This window comes from Acipenser ruthenus, chromosome 42 (assembly GCF_902713425.1).
Source record: "Acipenser ruthenus chromosome 42, fAciRut3.2 maternal haplotype, whole genome shotgun sequence".
Classification (NCBI taxonomy): Eukaryota; Metazoa; Chordata; class Actinopteri; order Acipenseriformes; family Acipenseridae; genus Acipenser; species Acipenser ruthenus.
This window is the reverse complement of record NC_081230.1, coordinates 2,535,052-2,558,974: the sequence shown is the minus strand read 5'-3', so window position 1 is coordinate 2,558,974 and position 23,923 is coordinate 2,535,052. Positions and strand designations below refer to the sequence as shown.

General features: G+C 44.9%; 6 non-coding genes across 6 annotated transcripts; all 6 read left to right on the top strand.

Moving 5' to 3' along the window:
• Positions 1 to 3,725: 3,725 nt before the first annotated feature.
• On the top strand, positions 3,726 to 3,797 carry trnaa-cgc (transfer RNA alanine (anticodon CGC)). Its single transcript has one exon. It is a non-coding gene; the product is annotated as a tRNA-Ala (tRNA).
• A 784-nt stretch (positions 3,798 to 4,581) lies between these two features.
• On the top strand, positions 4,582 to 4,655 carry trnat-ugu (transfer RNA threonine (anticodon UGU)). Its single transcript has one exon. It is a non-coding gene; the product is annotated as a tRNA-Thr (tRNA).
• Positions 4,656 to 11,014: 6,359 nt separating this feature from the next.
• trnaa-cgc (transfer RNA alanine (anticodon CGC)) lies at positions 11,015 to 11,086 on the top strand. Its single transcript has one exon. It is a non-coding gene; the product is annotated as a tRNA-Ala (tRNA).
• A 785-nt stretch (positions 11,087 to 11,871) lies between these two features.
• Positions 11,872 to 11,945, top strand: trnat-ugu (transfer RNA threonine (anticodon UGU)). The gene has a single exon. It is a non-coding gene; the product is annotated as a tRNA-Thr (tRNA).
• A 7,848-nt stretch (positions 11,946 to 19,793) lies between these two features.
• Positions 19,794 to 19,865, top strand: trnaa-cgc (transfer RNA alanine (anticodon CGC)). The gene has a single exon. It is a non-coding gene; the product is annotated as a tRNA-Ala (tRNA).
• A 775-nt stretch (positions 19,866 to 20,640) lies between these two features.
• On the top strand, positions 20,641 to 20,714 carry trnat-ugu (transfer RNA threonine (anticodon UGU)). The gene has a single exon. It is a non-coding gene; the product is annotated as a tRNA-Thr (tRNA).
• The last annotated feature ends 3,209 nt before the right edge of the window (positions 20,715 to 23,923 follow it).

Genomic DNA, 23,923 nt, shown 5'->3' with positions numbered 1-23,923 from the left:
TGAATAATTAATTAGTAATTGAATCCCAGCACAAACAGTATAAATAGATGCACGTTTAGTCACTCGTGGTTGGGTGTTCGGAAGAGGAGAACGGGTGAGAGAGAGAAGAGTAATTAAAAGTAAAACGTGCAAGATAAGTGTTTGTTCTCACCGTGTTTGTTTGTCTGTCCGTGCACCGTTTGTTTAGTGTCAGTCGTTTTGTCTGTCTGTTTATTTTGGCGTCAAGTGCCGTGTCCTGTTTTGTATTCCGTTGTTTAAACCTTTTATTTTGTTATTAAACGCTGAGTGCAGCCATTGCACTCGGCTCATCATCACAACCACCGTCTCTGTGTATTCCTTTCTGGTCTGACGCCACCCACTCTGGCCGTCTTTGTGAAAATGCACTATCTAACTGTGGGACAGGTGTATTTAATCCAAAATCATGTGAACCATTTTTATTGCACACAGATGGACTCCATTGAACTTACTGTGTGAATTCTGAAGGCAATTGGTTGCACCAGAGCTTATTTAGGAGTGTCATAGCAAAGGGGGTGAGTACTTATCTAATGAAGACTTCTCAGGTTTTTATTTTTCCCACATTGAAAGTGTTGAGTAGGTTGTGTAAATCCCATTTAAATGCATCAAGATTTCAGGTTGTAACACAACAAACTGTGAAAACGTCCAAGGGGGATGAATAGTGAATACTTACTATAGGCACTGTACATCCCCTGTTGTCATCTTAGTCTCACTCTGTGCAACAAAACATAGATAGATTGAATGAACGAATGATTGAATGAATGAATGAATGAATGAAAGGGCTGGCTGATGGAAGAACAGTGGTTCTCAACCCTGGTCCTGGGGACTCAGTGTCCTGCTGGTTTTTGTTCCAACTGAGCTCTCAATTACTTAATTGAACCCTTAATGGAACTAATCAGAGCTTTTTACTTATTTTAAAGAGTTGGAGATTTCAAGTTAAATACAAAATGATATAAGGAACTTGTAAGCTAATCAATTTAAAAAGTCAAATTAAGCAAATTCTTAGTTCAATTAAGTAATTGAGAGTTCAGTTGGAACAAAAACCAAAACTGAAATGTGTTTTTTTTTATGTGTGATTGCTGCGTGGAGGACGAGGTGACCGAGCTGTAAAGGCGATGTATTGCACTGTGCTCTGCACGCGCAGGTTTGAATCCCATCCCCATCGTTTTTTGGCACATTTTCCTCCGTGGCCTTGGCTCCGTCTACCTCACTTTTGCCGTGTAGCTTAAAACAGTGCAGGGCTCTGTGGCACAATGGACTTCTAGACCATCTGTGTAGTATGATTCAAAGGGTATAGTTTTGAGTCATGAATGCTTATACATGATTTTTTATTACTTAGTTGTGTTTTTTTTTAGGAGGAGGTATGCATTTACCTTTGGAAGAAGAAATTAAAGAGGCACTGCGGGGATTCGAACCCAGTGTCACAGAGTGACCCTGAAACCCATCTTCCCTTGTACGAGGTGTGAGCACCTTTTTTGAGTGAAAGGGGTATGCGGCAGAGATGTCTGGCTCTTTGACAGAAACAGTTTAATTAATTTGTGGTTTTCCCAGCTAACAAGATTGAAGTTTTTGCAGGTATGAAGTAAAGGCCCTGCTTGCCGCACACGGGAGCAGAGTGCAGCACAGGAGAGCAGGGTACAGCACAGGGGAGCTGGGTACAGCACAGGGGAGCAGGGTACAGCACAGGGGAGCAGGGTACAGCGCAGAGTACAGCACAGGGGAGCAGGGTACAGCACAGGGGAGCAGAGTGCAGCACAGAGGAGCAGGGTATAGCACAGGGTACAGCACATGGGAGCAGAGTGCAGCAGAGGAGAGCAGGGTACAGCGCATAATACAGCACAGGGGAGCAGGGTACAGCACAGGGGAGCAGAGTGCAGCACAGAGGAGCAGGGTACAGCACAGGGGAGCAGGGTACAGCACAGGAGAGCAGGGTACACCACAGGGGAGCAGGGTACAGCACAGAGGAGCAGGGTACAGCACAGGAGAGCAGCGTGCAGCAGAGGAGAGCAGGGTACAGCGCAGAGTACAGCACAGGGGAGCAGGGTACAGCACAGGGGAGCAGAGTGCAGCACAGAGGAGCAGGGTATAGCACAGGAGAGCAGAGTGCAGCAGAGGAGAGCAGGGTACAGCGCAGAGTACAGCACAGGGGAGCAGGGTACAGCACAGGGGAGCAGAGTGCAGCACAGAGGAGCAGGGTATAGCACAGGGTACAGCACAGAGGAGCAGGGTACTGCACAGGAGAGCAGGGTGCAGCACAGGGGAGCAGGGTGCAGCACAGGGGAGCAGGGTACAGCACAGGGGAGCATGGTTCTGCACAGGGGAGCAGGGTACAGCACAGGAGAGCAGGGTACAGCACAGGGTACAGCACAGGGGAGCAGAGTGCAGCACAGGAGAGCAGGGTACAGCAGAGGGGACCAGGATACAACACAGGGGAGCAGGGTACAGCACAGGAGAGCAGTGTACAGCACAGGAGAGCAGGGTACAGCACAGAACCAAACTCCCTGCTGCCCTAGACCTCTACCGCTCTCTCCTCTCCTCCTTCTCTTCTACTCTTTCCTCTGCTAAATGTTCTTATTTCCAATCTATAATCCAAGCCTCCACTCACAACCCATGTAAACTATTCTCTACCTTCTCCTCCCTCCTAATTCATCCCCCCTCCTCCTCCCTCCTCTATCTCCTCTGATGACTTTGCCTCTTTCTTCTCTTTTAAAATCTCAGATATCCGCAAACTCTTTAACACATCTCCCTCCCCCCCACCCCCTCCCGCTCCAACCCCTACATCCACTGCATCCCCTACTAACTCACCCTCCTTCTCCACCTTCTCTCCCCTCTCAGACTGACCTCTCCTCCCTGCTCCAGGGTCACAAACCCAACACACGTGCCCTGGACCTCCTCCCCACTCACCTCTTTCAAGCTGCTGCTCCTGCTCTACTTCCCTTCATCTCCTCCCTTCTCAACACCTCTCTCCTTTCTGGACTCTTTCCCTCTGCCTTCAAACAGGCCTCTATCACTCCCCTTCTCAAAAAACCTACCCTCAACCCCACCTCCCTCCAGAGCTACCATCCTGTCTAACTCCTACCCTTCCTCTCCAAAACCCTCGAGTGGGCTGTACACCGCCAGCTCTCTGCTTTCCTGTCCAACCACTCTCAACAATCTGGCTTCTGCTCTGCTGACTCCACTGAAACCGCCCTTCTGTCTGTCACTAACTCACTAAACTGCCCGAGCTGCCTCTATCTCCTCTGTCCTAATTCTCCTCGACCTCTCTGCTGTCTTTGATACTGTCGATCACTCTATTCTACTATCCTCTCTCGCTGACCTGGGAATCTCTGGCACTGCTCTGGCCTGGTTCTCCGCCTACCTATCCAACCGCACTTACCAGGTAACCTGGCGTGGAGTAAACTCCTCACCTCGCCCTCTCTCAACAGGAGTCCCCAAAGGGTCAGTCTTCGGTCCTCTTCTGTTCTCTCTCTACACCCGATCCCTGTTCCCCCTCCTCTCTAATTCCCAGCACATCTCCACTCTGGCACGCACTTGCCGATTCTTCCTGAGCAACATACGAAGAATCTGACCCTTCCTCACCAACTACACCACCCAGCTCCTCGTCCAGACCCTGGTACTCTCCCGTCTAGACTACCGCTCACTCCACTGGCTCCCGATCGCTGCTCGCATCCAGTTCAAGACTTCAAGAGATCAAGTGTTCATTGACAACAGGGGATGTAGCTCAGTGGTAGAGCGCATGCTTCGCCTGTATGAGGCCCCGGGTTCAATCCCCAGCATCTCCAGGTGGTATTTCTTTACCCTGCCCTTCCATGAAATCACACTTTGTTGTTTATTAAAAACACTCTTCCAAAACCCAGCCCTTTCTGGTTTCATTCATTCAATCAATCTTTTGATTTATAAATGTAATTATTTATTTTATTAATCTCTATCTAACTTTTGATTCAGAATTATAAATATATTTATATATGTTTTCTCTCTCTATCTATATTTTGATTTCAAAAACTAAATATATTTTTTTAACTCTCTCCTTCTCTCTATCCATCTAACTATTAGGCACACAATTACAAAAAAAGTCTTCTTATCTTCAACATTTCACACGATTAATGTTGTCATTGAAGCTAAATCAATCAGAATAACAGGACAAGCGGGAGACGCAAAAGAGATATGCTCCAGGAGCCGGTTTTTTAAAACTTGTAATCTGGATCGTTTTGATCCGTTTGTTCAGAAAATGTCACTGCTGAATTATCCATATTACGAATTGCGATTAAAATGTCCAGCATTTTAAAAAGTAATCTCGGTCACAAAATATAGGATTACAAATCCAGATAATTTGTATCCAGATTACAAGTTTTGAAAAAGCAGCTCCTGGTGAGCCTCCAAATCACAACCGCAGTGTCCTGCCGTACAAGTACCACACAAAAGACAAGTGCACCACATGGAGCACTGGGAGACAATGTCAGAAAAATTGAGGAAAGCTGTCAACACAAAATAATCTTGCTGGCCACCGTGTCCTGGGACAGTTTTGTAGCCCTTCAGTTTAGCACACCGAGCAGCTGGCAAGTGTGAGGCATTGTGGCTTAGTTGGTTAAAGCACCTGCCTTGTAAACAGGAAATCCTTGGTTCGAATCCCAGCAGTGCCTCTTTTACTTCTTCTCCCAAAGTTAAATGCATACCTTCTTCTAAAAAGATGAATTCCTAAAATTAACGTAGTAGGGATTCACAGAAATACATGCACATGGATTAGGGAGCGGTTAACATGTAGAAAACAGAAAGTATTAATTAGACGAGAAACCTCAAAATGGAGCAAGGCAACCAGTGGTGCACCACAGGGATCAGTATTAGGTCCTCTGCTATTCGTAATCTACATTAATGATTTAGATTCTGGTATAGTAAGCAAACTGGTTAACTTTGCAGATGATACAAAAATAGGAGTAGCAAACACTGCTGCAGCAGCAAAGTTCATTCAAAATGATCTAGACAGCATTCAGACACATGGCAAATGACATTTAATAGAGAAAAGTGTAAAGTACTGCATGCAGGCAATAAAAATGTGCATTATAAATATCATATAGAAGATACTGAAATTGAAGAAGGAATCTTTGAAAAAGATCTAGGAGGTTATGTTGACTAAGAAATGTCTTCATCTAGACAATGTGGGGAAGCCAACAAGATGCTCGGATATATTATGAAAAATGTTGAATTTAAATCAAGGGAAGTAATGTTAAAACTTTACAATGCATTAGTAAGACCTCATCTAGAATATTGTGTTCAGTTCTGGTCTCCTCGTTACAAAAAGGATATTGCTGCTCTAGAAAGAGTGCAAAGAAGAGCAACCAGAATTATCCCAGGTTTAAAAGGCATGTCGTATGCAGACAGGCTCAAAGAATTGAATCTATTCAGTCTTGAACAAATTAGACTACGCGGTGATCTGATTCAAGCATTCAGAATTCTAAAAGGTATTGACAATGTCGACCCAAGGGACTTTTTAGACCTGAAAAAAGAAACAAGGATCAGAGGTCACAAATGGAGATTAGATAAAGGGGCATTCAGAACAGAAAATAGGAGGCACTTTTTTTACACAGAGGATTCTAGAACTAATTCCCCAGTAATGTTGTTGAAGCTGACACCCTGGGATCCTTCAAGAAGCTGCTTGATGAGGTTCTGGGATCAATAAGCTACTAACAGCCAAACGAGCAAGATGGGCCGAATGGCCTCCTCTCATTTGCAAACTTTGTTTTGTTCTTACATTGTGCTCATTCTGCTTTTAACCTCGTGTTAAGCCCTACACCGAGGGGAAAGGCCATCCAAAAATTGGAATGAACTTGTAAATGCTCCTCTCCATGGAACTCTCTAGTCACCCCTTTGCGGTCCTATGTCGGACCCTGTCCCACCTCATCAGAAAGACATGAAGCACATGAAGCAGAAAAAGCAGAGAAAACCTTTCAATGGCATAGTGAGACTGATAGGAGCTAAGAGAAGCCGAAAAAAAGGGGAGTATCTGAGCAATACACAAAGCTCCGGCACCACAGAGATAACACGGACATAAACAAACAAGATAGCTGCTTCTGCATCCAGCGCTCAAAGAATATCACAGACATTATTTGCAGAGCTTTCTGTGATGTTATAGTAATAAAATAATGACTTGGATCGCATTATTGAAGAATTTGGTGATAAAACGAGTGATCAGGAGAGGATTTATCAGTATGCACGACTATGAAGAGGTATGTGAAAAATACAGCAAACAAGGGGTGGAGCGGGGCCTGGAGGTGCAGTATTGAGTGTTCTGTTGATATGCAGTGTCTTTTAAACCTGTTTTACTGTGAAAAAAATACTTTTAAACAGCGTGTGTGAAAATAAATTGGACCTGATGCACCTGAGACGTGCTGAATAAATGGACTGCTAACGTGTGACAGGACAGCAGATACATAATGTCCAAACTGTTTCTCCCAAAGAAATACTCTTTTATTTTTACAAACAAAAATACCCAGAATAATCCAAATGAAAAACAATAATCCACCCCGCTATCAACGATGATATCGGAGTAAAAACAGAAACAGGTTCAGTCTCAAAAAGTAAATAATAAGTCACTCCTCAACCACAATCCTCAGCAAAGTTGAGGTAGACGGAACCAAGGCCAAAAAACGACGGGGATGGGATTCAAACCTGCGCGTGCAGAGTACAGTGCAATACATCGCCTTTACCGCTCGGTCACCTTGTCCTCCATGCAGCAATCACATAAAAAAACACACATTTCAGCTTTCACCCAGCCCTATATTAACTGATGACCCCCCCCCCCCCAAGCTTGTCCAAACCAATCACTGTACAGACAGTTGGTCTCTGCAGAAACAAGACACGTCATCCATATATAAGGAGCATTTCACCTGTGTACCCTTGCTCCCTGGGATTACAATTCCTCGGATGGATCCTCGCTTATAAAATTGCCAGGCATCTCTAAATAACTGACAAAAAGTAACAGGGACAAAGGGCATCCCTGTCGGGCACCAGACTTGACTGAAAGACTGGGAGATTTCCACTTATTTACCAATACAGTAGATAGATAGATAGATTGAATGAATGAAACCAGAAAGGGCCAGGTGGTGGGTTAGGGTTAAGAGTGTTTTAATAAACAACAAAGTGTGATTTCATTGTAATATTAAGTAAAGAAATTCCACCTGTAGAGTGAACCCAGGGCCTCATACATGTGAAGCATGCACTCTACCACTGAGCTACAGTGCCTATAGAAAGTATTCACCCCCCTTGGAAGTTTACAACCTGAAATCTTGATGTATTTAAATGGGATTTTTTCCTTTGATTTACACAACCTACTCAACACTTTGAAGAGGCAAGAGAATTTTTATTGTGAAACAACAGTTAATGAAAAATAAAAAAAACTGAAATGTCTTGGTTAGATAATTATTCACCCCTGAGTCAATATTTGGTAGAACCACCTTTGGCACCTGTAAGTCTTTTGGGGTAAGTTTCTACCAGGTTTGCACATCTGGATCGTGCAATATTCACCCATTCTTCTTGGCAAAATTATTCAAGCTCTGTCAAGTTGGATGGGGATCATTGGTGGACAGCAATCTTCAAGTCTTGCCACTGATTCTCAATCTGATTCAAGTCCGGGCTTTGACTGGGCCACTCTAGGATGTTCGCTTTCTTGTTTTTAAGCCACTCCAGTGTCGCTTTGGCTGTGTGCTTGGGGTCATTGTCCATTCATTTTGCCCTCTACCCTGACAAGCTTCCCAGTCCCTGCCGATGATAAGCATCCCCATAGCATGATCCTTTTTTGCAAATTCCAAGCAGGATTTTTCAGAAATGGCTTCCTTCTTGCCGCTCTTCCATACAGGCCAGATTTGTGGAGTACCTGAGCTATTGTTGACACATGGACAGTTTCTTTCGTTTCAGCCATGGAACGCTGTAGGTCTTTCAGAGTTGTCATTGGTCTCTTGGTGATTTCTCTGACCAATGCCCTTCTTACCCGGCTGCTCAGTTTGGGAGGACGGCCTGCTCTAAGCAGATTCGGGGTGGTGCCGTATACCTTCCACTTCTTAATGGTAGACTTGACAGTGCTCCAAGGGATATTCAATGCCTTTGAAATCGTTTTATACCCCTCCCCTGATCTGTGCCTTTCCACAACTTTATTCCAGAGTTGTCTTGGTCTTCATGGTAGTATCTTTGCTTTGAATGCACTATCTAACTGTGGGACAGGTGTATTTAATCCAAAATCATGTGAACCATTTTTATTGCACACAGATGGACTCCATTGAACTTACTGTGTGAATTCTGAAGGCAATTGGTTGCACCAGAGCTTATTTAGGAGTGTCATAGCAAAGGGGGTGAGTACTTATCTAATGAAGACTTCTCAGGTTTTTATTTTTCCCACATTGAAAGTGTTGAGTAGGTTGTGTAAATCCCATTTAAATGCATCAAGATTTCAGGTTGTAACACAACAAACTGTGAAAACGTCCAAGGGGGATGAATAGTGAATACTTACTATAGGCACTGTACATCCCCTGTTGTCATCTTAGTCTCACTCTGTGCAACAAAACATAGATAGATTGAATGAATGAATGATTGAATGAATGAATGAATGAATGAAAGGGCTGGCTGACGGAAGAACAGTGGTTCTCAACCCTGGTCCTGGGGACTCAGTGTCCTGCTGGTTTTTGTTCCAGCTGAGCTCTCAATTACTTAATTGAACCCTTAATGGAACTAATCAGAGCTTTTTACTTATTTTAAAGAGTTGGAAATTTCAAGTTAAATATAAAATGACATAAGGAACTTGTAAGCTAATCAATTTAAAAAGTCAAATTAAGCAAATTCTTAGTTCAATTAAGTAATTGAGAGTTCAGTTGGAACAAAAACCAAAACTGAAATGTGTTTTTTTTTATGTGTGATTGCTGCGTGGAGGACGAGGTGACCGAGCTGTAAAGGCGATGTATTGCACTGTGCTCTGCACGCGCAGGTTTGAATCCCATCCCCGTCGTTTTTTGGCTCATTTTCCTCCGTGGCCTTGGCTCAGTCTACCTCACTTTTGCCGTGTAGCTTAAAACAGTGCAGGGCTCTGTGGCACAATGGACTTCTAGACCATCTGTGTAGTATGATTCAAAGGGTATAGTTCTGAGTCATGAATGCTTATACATGATTTTTTATTACTTAGTTGTGTTTTTTTTTAGGAGGAGGTATGCATTTACCTTTGGAAGAAGAAATTAAAGAGGCACTGCGGGGATTCGAACCCAGTGTCACAGAGTGACCCTGAAACCCATCTTCCCTTGTACGAGGTGTGAGCACCTTTTTTGAGTGAAAGGGGTATGCAGCAGAGATGTCTGGCTCTTTGACAGAAACAGTTTAATTAATTTGTGGTTTTCCCAGCTAACAAGATTGAAGTTTTTGCAGGCATGAAGTAAAGGCCCTGCTTGCCGCACAGGGGAGCAGAGTGCAGCACAGGAGAGCAGGGTACAGCACAGGGGAGCTGGGTACAGCACAGGGGAGCAGGGTACAGCACAGGGGAGCAGGGTACAGCACAGGAGAGCAGAGTGCAGCAGAGGAGAGCAGGGTACAGCGCGGAGTACAGCACAGGGGAGCAGGGTACAGCACAGGGGAGCAGAGTGCTGCACAGAGGAGCAGGGTACAGCACAGGAGAGCAGAGTGCAGCAGAGGAGAGCAGGGTACAGCACAGGGTACAGCAGAGGGGACCAGTATACATCACAGGGGAGCAGGGTACAGCGTAGGAGAGCAGGGTACAGCACAGGGGAGCAGGGTACAGCACAGGAGAGCAGGGTACAGCGCAGAACCAAACTCCCTGCTGTCCTAGACCTCTACCGCTCTCTCCTCTCCTCCTTCTCCTCTACTCTTTCCTCTGCTAAATGTTCTTATTTCCAATCTATAATCCAAGCCTCCACTCACAACCCATGTAAACTATTCTCTACCTTCTCCTCCCTCCTAAACCCTCCCCCCTCCTCCTCCCTCCTCTATCTCCTCTGATGACTTTGCCTCTTTCTTCTCTTTTAAAATCTCAGATATCCGCAAACTCTTTAACACATCTCCCTCCCCCCCACCCCCTCCCGCTCCAACCCCTACATCCACTGCATCCCCTACTAACTCACCCTCCTTCTCCACCTTCTCTCCCCTCTCAGACTGACCTCTCCTCCCTGCTCCAGGGTCACAAACCCAACACACGTGCCCTGGACCTCCTCCCCACTCACCTCTTTCAAGCTGCTGCTCCTGCTCTACTTCCCTTCATCTCCTCCCTTCTCAACACCTCTCTCCTTTCTGGACTCTTTCCCTCTGCCTTCAAACAGGCCTCTATCACTCCACTTCTCAAAAAACCTACCCTCAACCCCACCTCCCTCCAGAGCTACCATCCTGTCTCCCTCCTACCCTTCCTCTCCAAAACCCTCGAGTGGGCTGTACACCGCCAGCTCTCTGCTTTCCTGTCCAACCACTCTCAACAATCTGGCTTCTGCTCTGCTGACTCCACTGAAACCACCCTTCTGTCTGTCACTAACTCACTAAACTGCCCGAGCTGCCTCTATCTCCTCTGTCCTAATTCTCCTCGACCTCTCTGCTGTCTTTGATACTGTCGATCACTCTATTCTACTATCCTCTCTCGCTGACCTGGGAATCTCTGGCACTGCTCTGGCCTGGTTTTCCGCCTACCTCTCCAACCGCACTTACCAGGTAACCTGGCGTGGAGTAACCTCCTCACCTCGCCCTCTCTCAACAGGAGTCCCCAAAGGGTCAGTCTTCGGTCCTCTTCTGTTCTCTCTCTACACCCGATCCCTTGGCCCCCTCCTCTCTAATTCCCAGCACATCTCCACTCTGGCACGCACTTGCCGATTCTTCCTGAGCAACATACGAAGAATCTGACCCTTCCTCACCAACTACACCACCCAGCTCCTCGTCCAGGCCGTGGTACCCAGCTCACTCCACTGGCTCCCGATCGCTGCTCGCATCCAGTTCAAGACTTCAAGAGTTCAAGTGTTCATCGACAACAGGGGATGTAGCTCAGTGGTAGAGCGCATGCTTCGCATGTATGAGGCCCCGGGTTCAATCCCCGGCATCTCCAGGTGGTATTTCTTTACCCCGCCCTTCCATGAAATCACACTTTGTTGTTTATTAAAAACACTCTTCCAAAACCCAGCCCTTTCTGGTTTCATTCATTCAATCAATCTTTTGATTTATAAATGTAATTATTTATTTTATTAATCTCTATCTAACTTTTGATTCACAATTATAAATATATTTATATATGTTTTCTCTCTCTATCTATATTTTGATTTCAAAAAATAAATATAATTTTTTTAACTCTATCCTTCTCTCTATCCATCTAACTATTAGGCATACCATTACAAAAAAAGTCTTCTTATCTTCAACATTTCACACGATTAATGTTGTCATTGAAGCTAAATCAATCAGAATAACAGGACAAGTGGGAGACGCAAAAGAGATATGCTCCAGGAGCCGGTTTTTTAAAACTTGTAATCTGGATCATTTTGATCCATTTGTTCAGAAAATGTCACTGCTGAATTATCCATATTACGAATTGCGATTAAAATGTCCAGCATTTTAAAAAGTAATCTCGGTCACAAAATATAGGATTACAAATCCAGATAATTTGTATCCAGATTACAAGTTTTGAAAAAGCAGCTCCTGGTGAGCCTCCAAATCACAACCGCAGTGTCCTGCCGTACAAGTACCACACAAAAGACAAGTGCACCACATGGAGCACTGGGAGACAATGTCAGAAAAATTGAGGAAAGCTGTCAACACAAAATAATCTTGCTGGCCATCGTGTCCTGGGACAGTTTTGTAGCCCTTCAGTTTAGCACACCGAGCAGCTGGCAAGTGTGAGGCATTGTGGCTTAGTTGGTTAAAGCACCTGCCTTGTAAACAGGAAATCCTTGGTTCGAATCCCAGCAGTGCCTCTTTTACTTCTTCTCCCAAAGTTAAATGCATACCACCTTCTAAAAAGATGAATTCCTAAAATTAACGTAGTAGGGATTCACAGAAATACATGCACATGGATTAGGGAGCGGGTAACATGTAGAAAACAGAAAGTATTAATTAGACGAGAAACCTCAAAATGGAGCGAGGCAAGCAGTGGTGCACAACAGGGATCAGTATTAGGTCGTCTGCTATTCGTAATCTACATTAATGATTTAGATTCTGGTATAGTAAGCAAACTGGTTAACTTTGCAGATGATACAAAAATAGGAGTAGCAAACACTGCTGCAGCAGCAAAGTTCATTCAAAATGATCTAGACAGCATTCAGACACATGGCAAATGACATTTAATAGAGAAAAGTGTAAAGTACTGCATGCAGGCAATAAAAATGTGCATTATAAATATCATATAGAAGATACTGAAATTGAAGAAGGAATCTATGAAAAAGATCTAGGAGGTTATGTTGACTAAGAAATGGAGACAATGTGGGGAAGCCAACAAGATGCTCGGATATATTATGAAAAATGTTGAATTTAAATCAAGGGAAGTAATGTTAAAACTCTACAATGCATTAGTAAGACCTCATCTAGAATATTGTGTTCAGTTCTGGTCTCCTCGTTACAAAAAGGATATTGCTGCTCTAGAAAGAGTGCAAAGAAGAGCAACCAGAATTATCCCAGGTTTAAAAGGCATGTCGTATGCAGACAGGCTCAAAGAATTGAATCTATTCAGTCTTGAACAAATTAGACTATGCGGTGATCTGATTCAAGCATTCAGAATTCTAAAAGGTATTGACAATGTCGACCCAAGGGACTTTTTAGACCTGAAAAAAGAAACAAGGATCAGAGGTCACAAATGGAGATTAGATAAAGGGGCATTCAGAAAAGAAAATAGGAGGCACTTTTTTTACACAGAGGATTCTAGAACCAATTCCCCAGTAATGTTGTTGAAGCTGACACCCTGGGATCCTTCAAGAAGCTGCTTGATGAGGTTCTGGGATCAATAAGCTACTAACAGCCAAACGAGCAAGATGGGCCGAATGGCCTCCTCTCATTTGCAAACTTTGTTTTGTTCTTACATTGTGCTCATTCTGCTTTTAACCTCGTGTTAAGCCCTACACCGAGGGGAAAGGCCATCCAAAAATTGGAATGAACTTGTAAATGCTCCTCTCCATGGAACTCTCTAGTCACCCCTTTGCGGTCCTATGTCGGACCCTGTCCCACCTCATCAGAAAGACATGAAGCACATGAAGCAGAAAAAGCAGAGAAAACCTTTCAATGGCATAGTGAGACTGATAGGAGCTAAGAGAAGCCGAAAAAAAGGGGTGTATCTGAGCAATACACAAAGCTCCGGCACCACAGAGATAACACGGACATAAACAAACAAGATAGCTGCTTCTGCATCCAGCGCTCAAAGAATATCACAGACATTATTTGCAGAGCTTTTTGTGATGTTATAGTAATAAAATAATGACTTGGATCGCATCATTGAAGAATTTGGTGATAAAACGAGTGATCAGGAGAGGATTTATCAGTATGCACGACTATGAAGAGGTATGTGAAAAATACAGCAAACAAGGGGTGGAGCGGGGCCTGGAGGTGCAGTATTGAGTGTCCTGTTGATATGCAGTGTCTTTTAAACCTGTTTTACTGTGAAAAAAATACTTTTAAACAGCGTGTGTGAAAATAAATTGGACCTGACGCACCTGAGACGTGCTGAATAAATGGACTGCTAACGTGTGACAGGACAGCAGATACATAATGTCCAAACTGTTTCTCCCAAAGAAATACTCTTTTATTTTTACAAACAAAAATACCCAGAATAATCCAAATGAAAAACAATAATCCACCCCGCTATCAACGATGATATCGGAGTAAAAACAGAAACAGGTTCAGTCTCAAAAAGTAAATAATAAGTCACTCCTCAACCACAATCCTCAGCAAAGTTGAGGTAGACGGAACCAAGGCCAAAAAACGACGGGGATGGGATTCAAACCTGCGCGTGCAGAGTACAGTGCAATACATCGCCTTTACCGCTCGGTCACCTCGTCCTCCATGCAGCAATCACATAAAAAAAACACACATTTCAGCTTTCACCCAGCCCTATATTAACTGATGACCCCCCCCCAAGCTTGTCCAAACCAATCACTGTACAGACAGTTGGTCAGTGCAGAAATAAGACACGTCATCCATATATAAGGAGCATTTCACCTGTGTACCCTTGCTCCCTGGGATTACAATTCCTCGGATGGATCCTCGCTTATAAAATTGCCAGGCATCTCTAAATAACTGACAAAAAGTAACAGGGACAAAGGGCATCCCTGTCGGGCACCAGACTTGACTGAAAGACTGGGAGATTTCCACTTATTTACCAATACAGTAGATAGATAGATAGATTGAATGAATGAAACCAGAAAGGGCCAGGTGGTGGGTTAGGGTTAAGAGTGTTTTAATAAACAACAAAGTGTGATTTCATTGTAATATTAAGTAAAGAAATTCTACCTGAAGAGAGAACTCAGGGCCTCATACATGTGAAGCATGCACTCTACCACTGAGCTACAGTGCCTATAGAAAGTATTCACCCCCCTTGGAAGTTTACAACCTGAAATCTTGATGTATTTAAATGGGATTTTTTCCTTTGATTTACACAACCTACTCAACACTTTGAAGAGGCAAGATAATTTTTATTGTGAAACAACAGTTAATGAAAAATAAAAAAAACTGAAATGTCTTGGTTAGATAAGTATTCACCCCTGAGTCAATACTTGGTAGAACCACCTTTGGCACCTGTAAGTCTTTTGGGGTAAGTTTCTACCAGGTTTGCACATCTGGATCGTGCAATATTCACCCATTCTTCTTGGCAAAATTATTCAAGCTCTGTCAAGTTGGATGGGGATCGTTGGTGGACAGCAATCTTCAAGTCTTGCCACTGATTCTCAATCTGATTCAAGTCCGGGCTTTGACTGGGCCACTCTAGGATGTTCGCTTTCTTGTTTTTAAGCCACTCCAGTGTCGCTTTGGCTGTGTGCTTGGGGTCATTGTCCATTCATTTTGCCCTCTACCCTGACAAGCTTCTCAGTCCCTGCCGATGAAAAGCATCCCCATAGCATGATCCTTTTTTTGCAAATTCTAAGTGGGATTCTTCAGAAATGGCTTCCTTCTTGCCGCTCTTCCATACAGGCCAGATTTGTGGAGTACCTGAGCTATTGTTGACACATGGACAGTTTCTTTCGTCTCAGCCATGGAACGCTGGCATGGTGGAATGGTGATTTCTCTGACCAATGCCCTTCTTACCCGGCTGCTCAGTTTGGGAGGACGGCCTGCTCTAAGCAGATTCGGGGTGGTGCCGTATACCTTCCACTTCTTAATGGTAGACTTGACAGTGCTCCAAGGGATATTCAATGCCTTTGAAATCGTTTTATACCCCTCCCCTGATCTGTGCCTTTCCACAACTTTATTCCAGAGTTGTCTTGGTCTTCATGGTAGTATCTTTGCTTTGAATGCACTATCTAACTGTGGGACAGGTGTATTTAATCCAAAATCATGTGAACCATTTTTATTGCACACAGATGGACTCCATTGAACTTACTGTGTGAATTCTGAAGGCAATTGGTTGCACCAGAGCTTATTTAGGAGTGTCATAGCAAAGGGGGTGAGTACTTATCTAATGAAGACTTCTCAGGTTTTTATTTTTCCCACATTGAAAGTGTTGAGTAGGTTGTGTAAATCCCATTTAAATGCATCAAGATTTCAGGTTGTAACACAACAAACTGTGAAAACGTCCAAGGGGGATGAATAGTGAATACTTACTATAGGCACTGTACATCCCCTGTTGTCATCTTAGTCTCACTCTGTGCAACAAAACATAGATAGATTGAATGAACGAATGATTGAATGAATGAATGAATGAATGAATGAAAGGGCTGGCTGATGGAAGAACAGTGGTTCTCAACCCTGGTCCTGGGGACTCAGTGTCCTGCTGTTTTTTGTTCCAACTGAGCTCTCAATTACTTAATTGAACCCTTAATGGAACTAATCAGAGCTTTTTACTTATTTTAAAGAGTTGGAGATTTCAAGTTAAATACAAAATGATATAAGGAACTTGTAAGCTAATCAATTTAAAAAGTCAAATTAAGCAAATTCTTAGTTCAATTAAGTAATTGAGAGTTCAGTTGGAACAAAAACCAAAACTGAAATGTGTTTTTTTTTTATGTGTGATTGCTGCGTGGAGGACGAGGTGACCGAGCTGTAAAGGCGATGTATTGCACTGTGCTCTGCACGCGCAGGTTTGAATCCCATCCCCGTCGTTTTTTGGCACATTTTCCTCCGTGGCCTTGGCTCAGTCTACCTCACTTTTGCCGTGTAGCTTAAAACAGTGCAGGGCTCTGTGGCACAATGGACTTCTAGACCATCTGTGTAGTATGATTCAAAGGGTATAGTTTTGACTCATGAATGCTTATACATGATTTTTTATTACTTAGTTGTGTTTTTTTTTAGAAGGTGGTATGCATTTACCTTTGGAAGAAGAAATTAAAGAGGCACTGCGGGGATTCGAACCCAGTGTCACAGAGTGACCCTGAAACCCATCTTCCCTTGTACGAAGGGTGAGCACCTTTTTTGAGTGAAAGGGGTATGCGGCAGAGATGTCTGGCTCTTTGACAGAAACAGTTTAATTAATTTGTGGTTTTCCCAGCTAACAAGATTGAAGTTTTTGCAGATATGAAGTAAAGGCCCTGCTTGCCGCACATGGGAGCAGAGTGCAGCACAGGAGAGCAGGGTACAGCACAGGGGAGCAGGGTACAGCACAGGACAGCAGAGTGCAGCAGAGGAGAGCAGGGTACAGCGCAGAGTACAGCACAGGGGAGCAGGGTACAGCACAGGGGAGCAGAGTGCAGCACAGAGGAGCAGGGTATAGCACAGGGTACAGCACAGGGGAGCAGGGTACAGCTCAGGAGAGCAGGGTACAGCACAGGGGAGCAGGGTACAGCACAGGAGAGCAGAGTGCAGCAGAGGAGAGCAGGGTACAGCGCAGAATACAGCACAGGGGAGCAGGGTACAGCACAGGGGAGCAGAGTGCAGCACAGAGGAGCAGGGTACAGCACAGGGGAGCAGGGTACAGCACAGGAGAGCAGGGTACAGCACAGGAGAGCAGGGTACAGCACAGAGGAGCAGGGTACAGCACAGGGGAGCAGGGTACAGCACAGGGGAGCAGGGTACAGCACAGGAGAGCAGAGTGCAGCAGAGGAGAGCAGGGTACAGCGCAGAGTACAGCACAGGGGAGCAGGGTATAGCACAGGAGAGCAGGGTACAGCACAGGAGAGCAGGGTACAGCACAGGGGAGCAGGGTACAGCACAGGAGAGCAGAGTGCAGCAGAGGAGAGCAGGGTACAGTGCAGAGTACAGCACAGGGGAGCAGGGTATAGCACAGGGGAGCAGAGTGCAGCACAGAGGAGCAGGGTATAGCACAGGGTACAGCACAGGGGAGCAGGGTACTGCACAGGAGAGCAGGGTGCAGTACAGGGGAGCAGGGTACAGCACAGGGGAGCATGGTTCTGCACAGGGGAGCAGGGTACAGCACAGGAGAGCAGGGTACAGCACAGGGTACAGCACAGCGGAGCAGAGTGCAGCACAGGAGAGCAGGGTACAGCAGAGGGGACCAGGATACAACACAGGGGAGCAGGGTACAGCACAGGGGAGCAGAGTGCAGCAGAGGAGAGCAGGGTACAGCGCAGAGTACAGCACAGGGGAGCAGAGTGCCGCACAGAGGAGCAGGGTATAGCACAGGATACAGGCCAGGGGAGCAGGGTACAGCACAGGAGAGCAGGGTACAGCACAGGAGAGCAGGGTACAGCACAGGGGAGCAGGGTACAGCACAGGGGAGCAGGGTACAGCACAGGAGAGCAGAGTGCAGCAGAGGAGAGCAGGGTACAGCGCAGAGTACAGCACAGGGGAGAAGGGTACAGCACAGGGGAGCAGAGTGCAGCACAGAGGAGCAGGGTACAGCACAGGGTACAGCACAGGGGAGCAGGGTACAGCACAGGAGAGCAGGGTACAGCACAGGGGAACAGGGTACAGCACAGGAGAGCAGAGTGCAGCAGAGGAGAGCAGGGTACAGCGCAGAGTACAGCACAGGGGAGCATAGTGCAGCACAGAGGAGCAGGGAACAGCACAGGGGAGCAGGGTACAACACAGGAGAGCAGGGTACAGCACAGGGGAGCAGGGTACAGCACAGGGGAGCAGGGTACAGCACAGGGGAGCATGGTACAGCACAGGAGAGCAGGGTACAGCACAGGGGAGCAGGGTACAGCACAGGGGAGCAGAGTGCAGCACAGAGGAGAAGGGTATAGCACAGGGTACAGCACAGGGGAGCAGAGTACTGCACAGGTGAGCAGGGTGCAGCACAGGGGAGCAGGGTACAGCACAGAGGAGCATGTTACTGCACAGGGGAGCAGGGTATAGCACAGGAGAGCAGGGTACAGCACAGGGTACAGCACAGGGGAGCAGAGTGCACCACAGGAGAGCAGGGTACAGCACAGGGTACAGCAGAGGGGACCAGGATACAACACAGGGGAGCAGGGTACAGCACAGGAGAGCAGGGTACAGCACAGGAGAGCAGGGTACAGCTCAGAACCAAACTCCCTGCTGCTCTAGACCTCTACCGCTCTCTCCTCTCCTCCTTCTCCTCTACTCTTTCCTCTGCTAAATGTTCTTATTTCCAATCTATAATCCAAGCCTCCACTCACAACCCATGTAAACTATTCTCTACCTTCTCCTCCCTCCTAAACCCTCCCCCCTCCTCCTCCCTCCTCTATCTCCTCTGATGACTTTGCCTCTTTCTTCTCTTTTAAAATCTCAGATATCCGCAAACTCTTTAACACATCTCCCTCCCCCCCACCCCCTCCCGCTCCAACCCCTACATCCACTGCATCCCCTACTAACTCACCCTCCTTCTCCACCTTCTCTCCCCTCTCAGACTGACCTCTCCTCCCTGCTCCAGGGTCACAAACCCAACACACGTGCCCTGGACCTCCTCCCCACTCACCTCTTTCAAGCTGCTGCTCCTGCTCTACTTCCCTTCATCTCCTCCCTTCTCAACACCTCTCTCCTTTCTGGACTCTTTCCCTCTGCCTTCAAACAGGCCTCTATCACTCCCCTTCTCAAAAAACCTACCCTCAACCCCACCTCCCTCCAGAGCTACCATCCTGTCTCCCTCCTACCCTTCCTCTCCAAAACCCTCGAGTGGGCTGTACACCGCCAGCTCTCTGCTTTCCTGTCCAACCACTCTCAACAATCTGGCTTCTGCTCTGCTGACTCCACTGAAACCGCCCTTCTGTCTGTCACTAACTCACTAAACTGCCCGAGCTGCCTCTATCTCCTCTATCCTAATTCTCCTCGACCTCTCTGCTGTCTCTATTCTACTATCCTCTCTCGCTGACCTGGGAATCTCTGGCACTGCTCTGGCCTGGTTCTCCGCCACCCTCTCCAACCGCACTTACCAGGTAACCTGGCGTGGAGTAACCTCCTCACCTCGCTCTCTCTCAACAGGAGTCCCCAAAGGGTCAGTCTTTGGTCCTCTTCTGTTCTCTCTCTACACCCGATCCCTGGGCCCCCTCCTCTCTAATTCCCAGCACATCTCACTATGGCACGCACTTGCTGATACTTCCTGAGCAACATACGAAGAATCTGACCCTTCCTCACCAACTACACCACCCAGCTCCTCGTCCAGGCCCTGGTACTCTCCCGTCTAGACTAGCGCTCACTCCACTGGCTCCCGATCGCTGCTCGCATCCAGTTCAAGACTTCAAGAGTTCAAGTGTTCATCGACAACAGGGGATGTAGCTCAGTGGTAGAGCGCATGCTTCGCATGTATGAGGCCCCGGGTTCAATCCCCGGCATCTCCAGGTGGTATTTCTTTACCCCGCCCTTCCATGAAATCACACTTTGTTGTTTATTAAAAACACTCTTCCAAAACCCAGCCCTTTCTGGTTTCATTCATTCAATCAATCTTTTGATTTATAAATGTAATTATTTATTTTATTAATCTCTATCTAACTTTTGATTCAGAATTATAAATATATTTATATATGTTTTCTCTCTCTATCTATATTTTGATTTCAAAAAATAAATATAATTTTTTTAACTCTCTATCCATCTAACTATTAGGCATACCATTACAAAAAAAGTCTTCTTATCTTCAACATTTCACACGATTAATGTTGTCATTGAAGCTAAATCAATCAGAATAACAGGACAAGAGGGAGACGCAAAAGAGATATGCTCCAGGAGCCGGTTTTTTAAAACTTGTAATCTGGATCATTTTGATCCATTTGTTCAGAAAATGTCACTGCTGAATTATCCATATTAAGAATTGCGATTAAAATGTCCAGCATTTTAAAAAGTAAACTCGGTCACAAAATATAGGATTACAAATCCAGATAATTTGTATCCAGATTACAAGTTTTGAAAAAGCAGCTCCTGGTGAGCTTCCAAATCACAACCGCAGTGTCCTGCTGTACAAGTACCACACAAAAGACAAGTGCACCACTTGGAGCACTTGGAGACAATGTCAGAAAAATTGAGGAAAGCTGTCAAAACAAAGTAATCTTGCTGGCCACCGTGTCCTGGGACAGTTTTGTAGCCCTTCAGTTTAGCACACCGAGCAGCTGGCAAGTGTGAGGCATTGTGGCTTAGTTGGTTAAAGCACCTGCCTTGTAAACAGGAAATCCTTGGTTCGAATCCAAGCAGTGCCTCTCTTACTTCTTCTCCCAAAGTTAAATGCATACCACCTTCTAAAAAGATTAATTCCTAAAATTAACGTAGTAGGGATTCACAGAAATACATGCACATGGATTAGGGAGAGGTTAACATGTAGAAAACAGAAAGTATTAATTAGACGAGAAACCTCAAAATGGAGCGAGGCAACCAGTGGTGTACCACAGGGATCAGTATTAGGTCCTCTGCTATTCGTAATCTACATTAATGATTTAGATTCTGGCATAGTAAGCAAACTTGTTAAATTTGCAGACGACACAAAAATAGGATGAGTGGCAAACACTGTTGAAGCAGCAAAGGTCATTCAAAATGATCTAGACAGCATTCAGAATTGGGCAGACACATGGCAAATGACATTTAATAGAGAAAAGTACTGCATGCAGGCAATAAAAATGTGCATTATGAATATCATATAGAAGATACTGAAATTGAAGAAGGAATCTATGAAAAAGATCTAGGAGTTTATGTTTATCTAGACAATGTGGGGAAGCCAACAAGATGCTCGGATATATTATGAAAAATGTTGAATTTAAATCAAGGGAAGTAATGTTAAAACTTTACAATGCATTAGTAAGACCTCAACTAGAATATTGTGTTCAGTTCTGGTCTCCTCGTTACAAAAAGGATATTGCTGCTCTAGAAAGAGTGTAAAGAAGAGCAACCAGAATTATCCCAGGTTTAAAAGGCATGTCGTATGCAGACAGGCTCAAAGAATTGAATCTATTCAGTCTTGAACAAATTAGACTACGCGGTGATCTGATTCAAGCATTCAGAATTCTAAAAGGTATTGACAATGTCGACCCAAGGGACTTTTTAGACCTGAAAAAAGAAACAAGGATCAGAGGTCACAAATGGAGATTAGATAAAGGGGCATTCAGAACAGAAAATAGGAGGCACTTTTTTTACACAGAGGATTCTAGAACCAATTCCCCAGTAATGTTGTTGAAGCTGACACCCTGGGATCCTTCAAGAAGCTGCTTGATGAGGTTCTGGGATCAATAAGCTACTAACAGCCAAACGAGCAAGATGGGCCGAATGGCCTCCTCTCATTTGCAAACTTTGTTTTGTTCTTACATTGTGCTCATTCTGCTTTTAACCTCGTGTTAAGCCCTACACCGAGGGGAAAGGCCATCCAAAAATTGGAATGAACTTGTAAATGCTCCTCTCCATGGAACTCTCTAGTCACCCCTTTGCGGTCCTATGTCGGACCCTGTCCCACCTCATCAGAAAGACATGAAGCACATGAAGCAGAAAAAGCAGAGAAAACCTTTCAATGGCATAGTGAGACTGATAGGAGCTAAGAGAAGCCGAAAAAAAGGGGTGTATCTGAGCAATACACAAAGCTCCGGCACCACAGAGATAACACGGACATAAACAAACAAGATAGCTGCTTCTGCATCCAGCGCTCAAAGAATATCACAGACATTATTTGCAGAGCTTTTTGTGATGTTATAGTAATAAAATAATGACTTGGATCGCATTATTGAAGAATTTGGTGATAAAACGAGTGATCAGGAGAGGATTTATCAGTATGCACGACTATGAAGAGGTATGTGAAAAATACAGCAAACAAGGGGTGGAGCGGGGCCTGGAGGTGCAGTATTGAGTGTCCTGTTGATATGCAGTGCCTTTTAAACCTGTTTTACTGTGAAAAAAATACTTTTAAACAGCGTGTGTGAAAATAAATTGGACCTGACGCACCTGAGACGTGCTGAATAAATGGACTGCTAAGGTGTGACAGGACAGCAGATACATAATGTCCAAACTGTTTCTCCCAAAGAAATACTCTTTTATTTTTACAAACAAAAATACCCAAAATAATCCAAATGAAAAACAATAATCCACCCCACTATCAACGATGATATCGGGGTAAAAACAGAAACAAGTTCAGTCTCAAAAAGTAAATAATAAGTCACTCCTCAACCACAATCCTCGGCAAAGTTGAGGTAGACGGAACCAAGGCCAGAAAACGACGGGGATGGGATTCAAACCTGCGCGTTCAGAGTACAGTGCAATACATCGCCTTTACCGCTCGGTCACCTCGTCCACCATGCAGCAATCACATAAAGAAAACACACATTTCAGCTTTTACCCAGCCCTATATTAACTGATGACCCCCCCCAAGCTTGTCCAAACCAATCACTGTACAGACAGTTGGTCACTGCAGAAACAAGACACGTCATCCATATATAAGGAGCATTTCACCTGTGTACCCTTGCTCCCTGGGATTACAATTCCTCGGATGGATCCTCGCTTATAAAATTGCCAGGCATCTCTAAATAACTGACAAAAAGTAACAGGGACAAAGGGCATCCCTGTAGGGCACCAAACTTGACTGAAAGACTGGGAGATTTCCACTTATTTACCAATACAGTAGATAGATAGATAGATTGAATGAATGAAACCAGAAAGGGCCAGGTGGTGGGTTAGGGTTAAGAGTGTTTTAATAAACAACAAAGTGTGATTTCATTGTAATATTAAGTAAAGAAATTCCACCTGGAGAGTGAACCCAGGGCCTCATACATGTGAAGCATGCACTCTACCACTGAGCTACAGTGCCTATAGTAAGTATTCACCCCCCTTGGAAGTTTACAACCTGAAATCTTGATGTATTTAAATGGGATTTTTTCCTTTGATTTACACAACTTACTCAACACTTTGAAGAGGCAAGAGATTTTTTATTGTGAAACAACAGTTAATGAAAAATAAAAAAAAAACTGAAATGTCTTGGTTAGATAAGTATTCACCCCTGAGTCAATACTTGGTAGAACCACCTTTGGCACCTGTAAGTCTTTTGGGGTACGTTTCTACCAGGTTTGCACATCTGGATCGTGCAATATTCACCCATTCTTCTTGGCAAAATTATTCAAGCTCTGTCAAGTTGGATGGGGATCGTTGGTGGACAGCAATCTTCAAGTCTTGCCACTGATTCTCAATCTGATTCAAGTCCGGGCTTTGACTGGGCCACTCTAGGATGTTCGCTTTCTTGTTTTTAAGCCACTCCAGTGTCGCTTTGGCTGTGTGCTTGGGGTCATTGTCCATTCATTTTGCCCTCTACCCTGACAAGCTTCCCAGTCCCTGCCGATGAAAAGCATCCCCATAGCATGATCCTTTTTTGCAAATTCCAAGCGGGATTTTACATGGGCCTTTTTCAGAAATGGCTTCCTTCTTGCCACTTTTCCATACA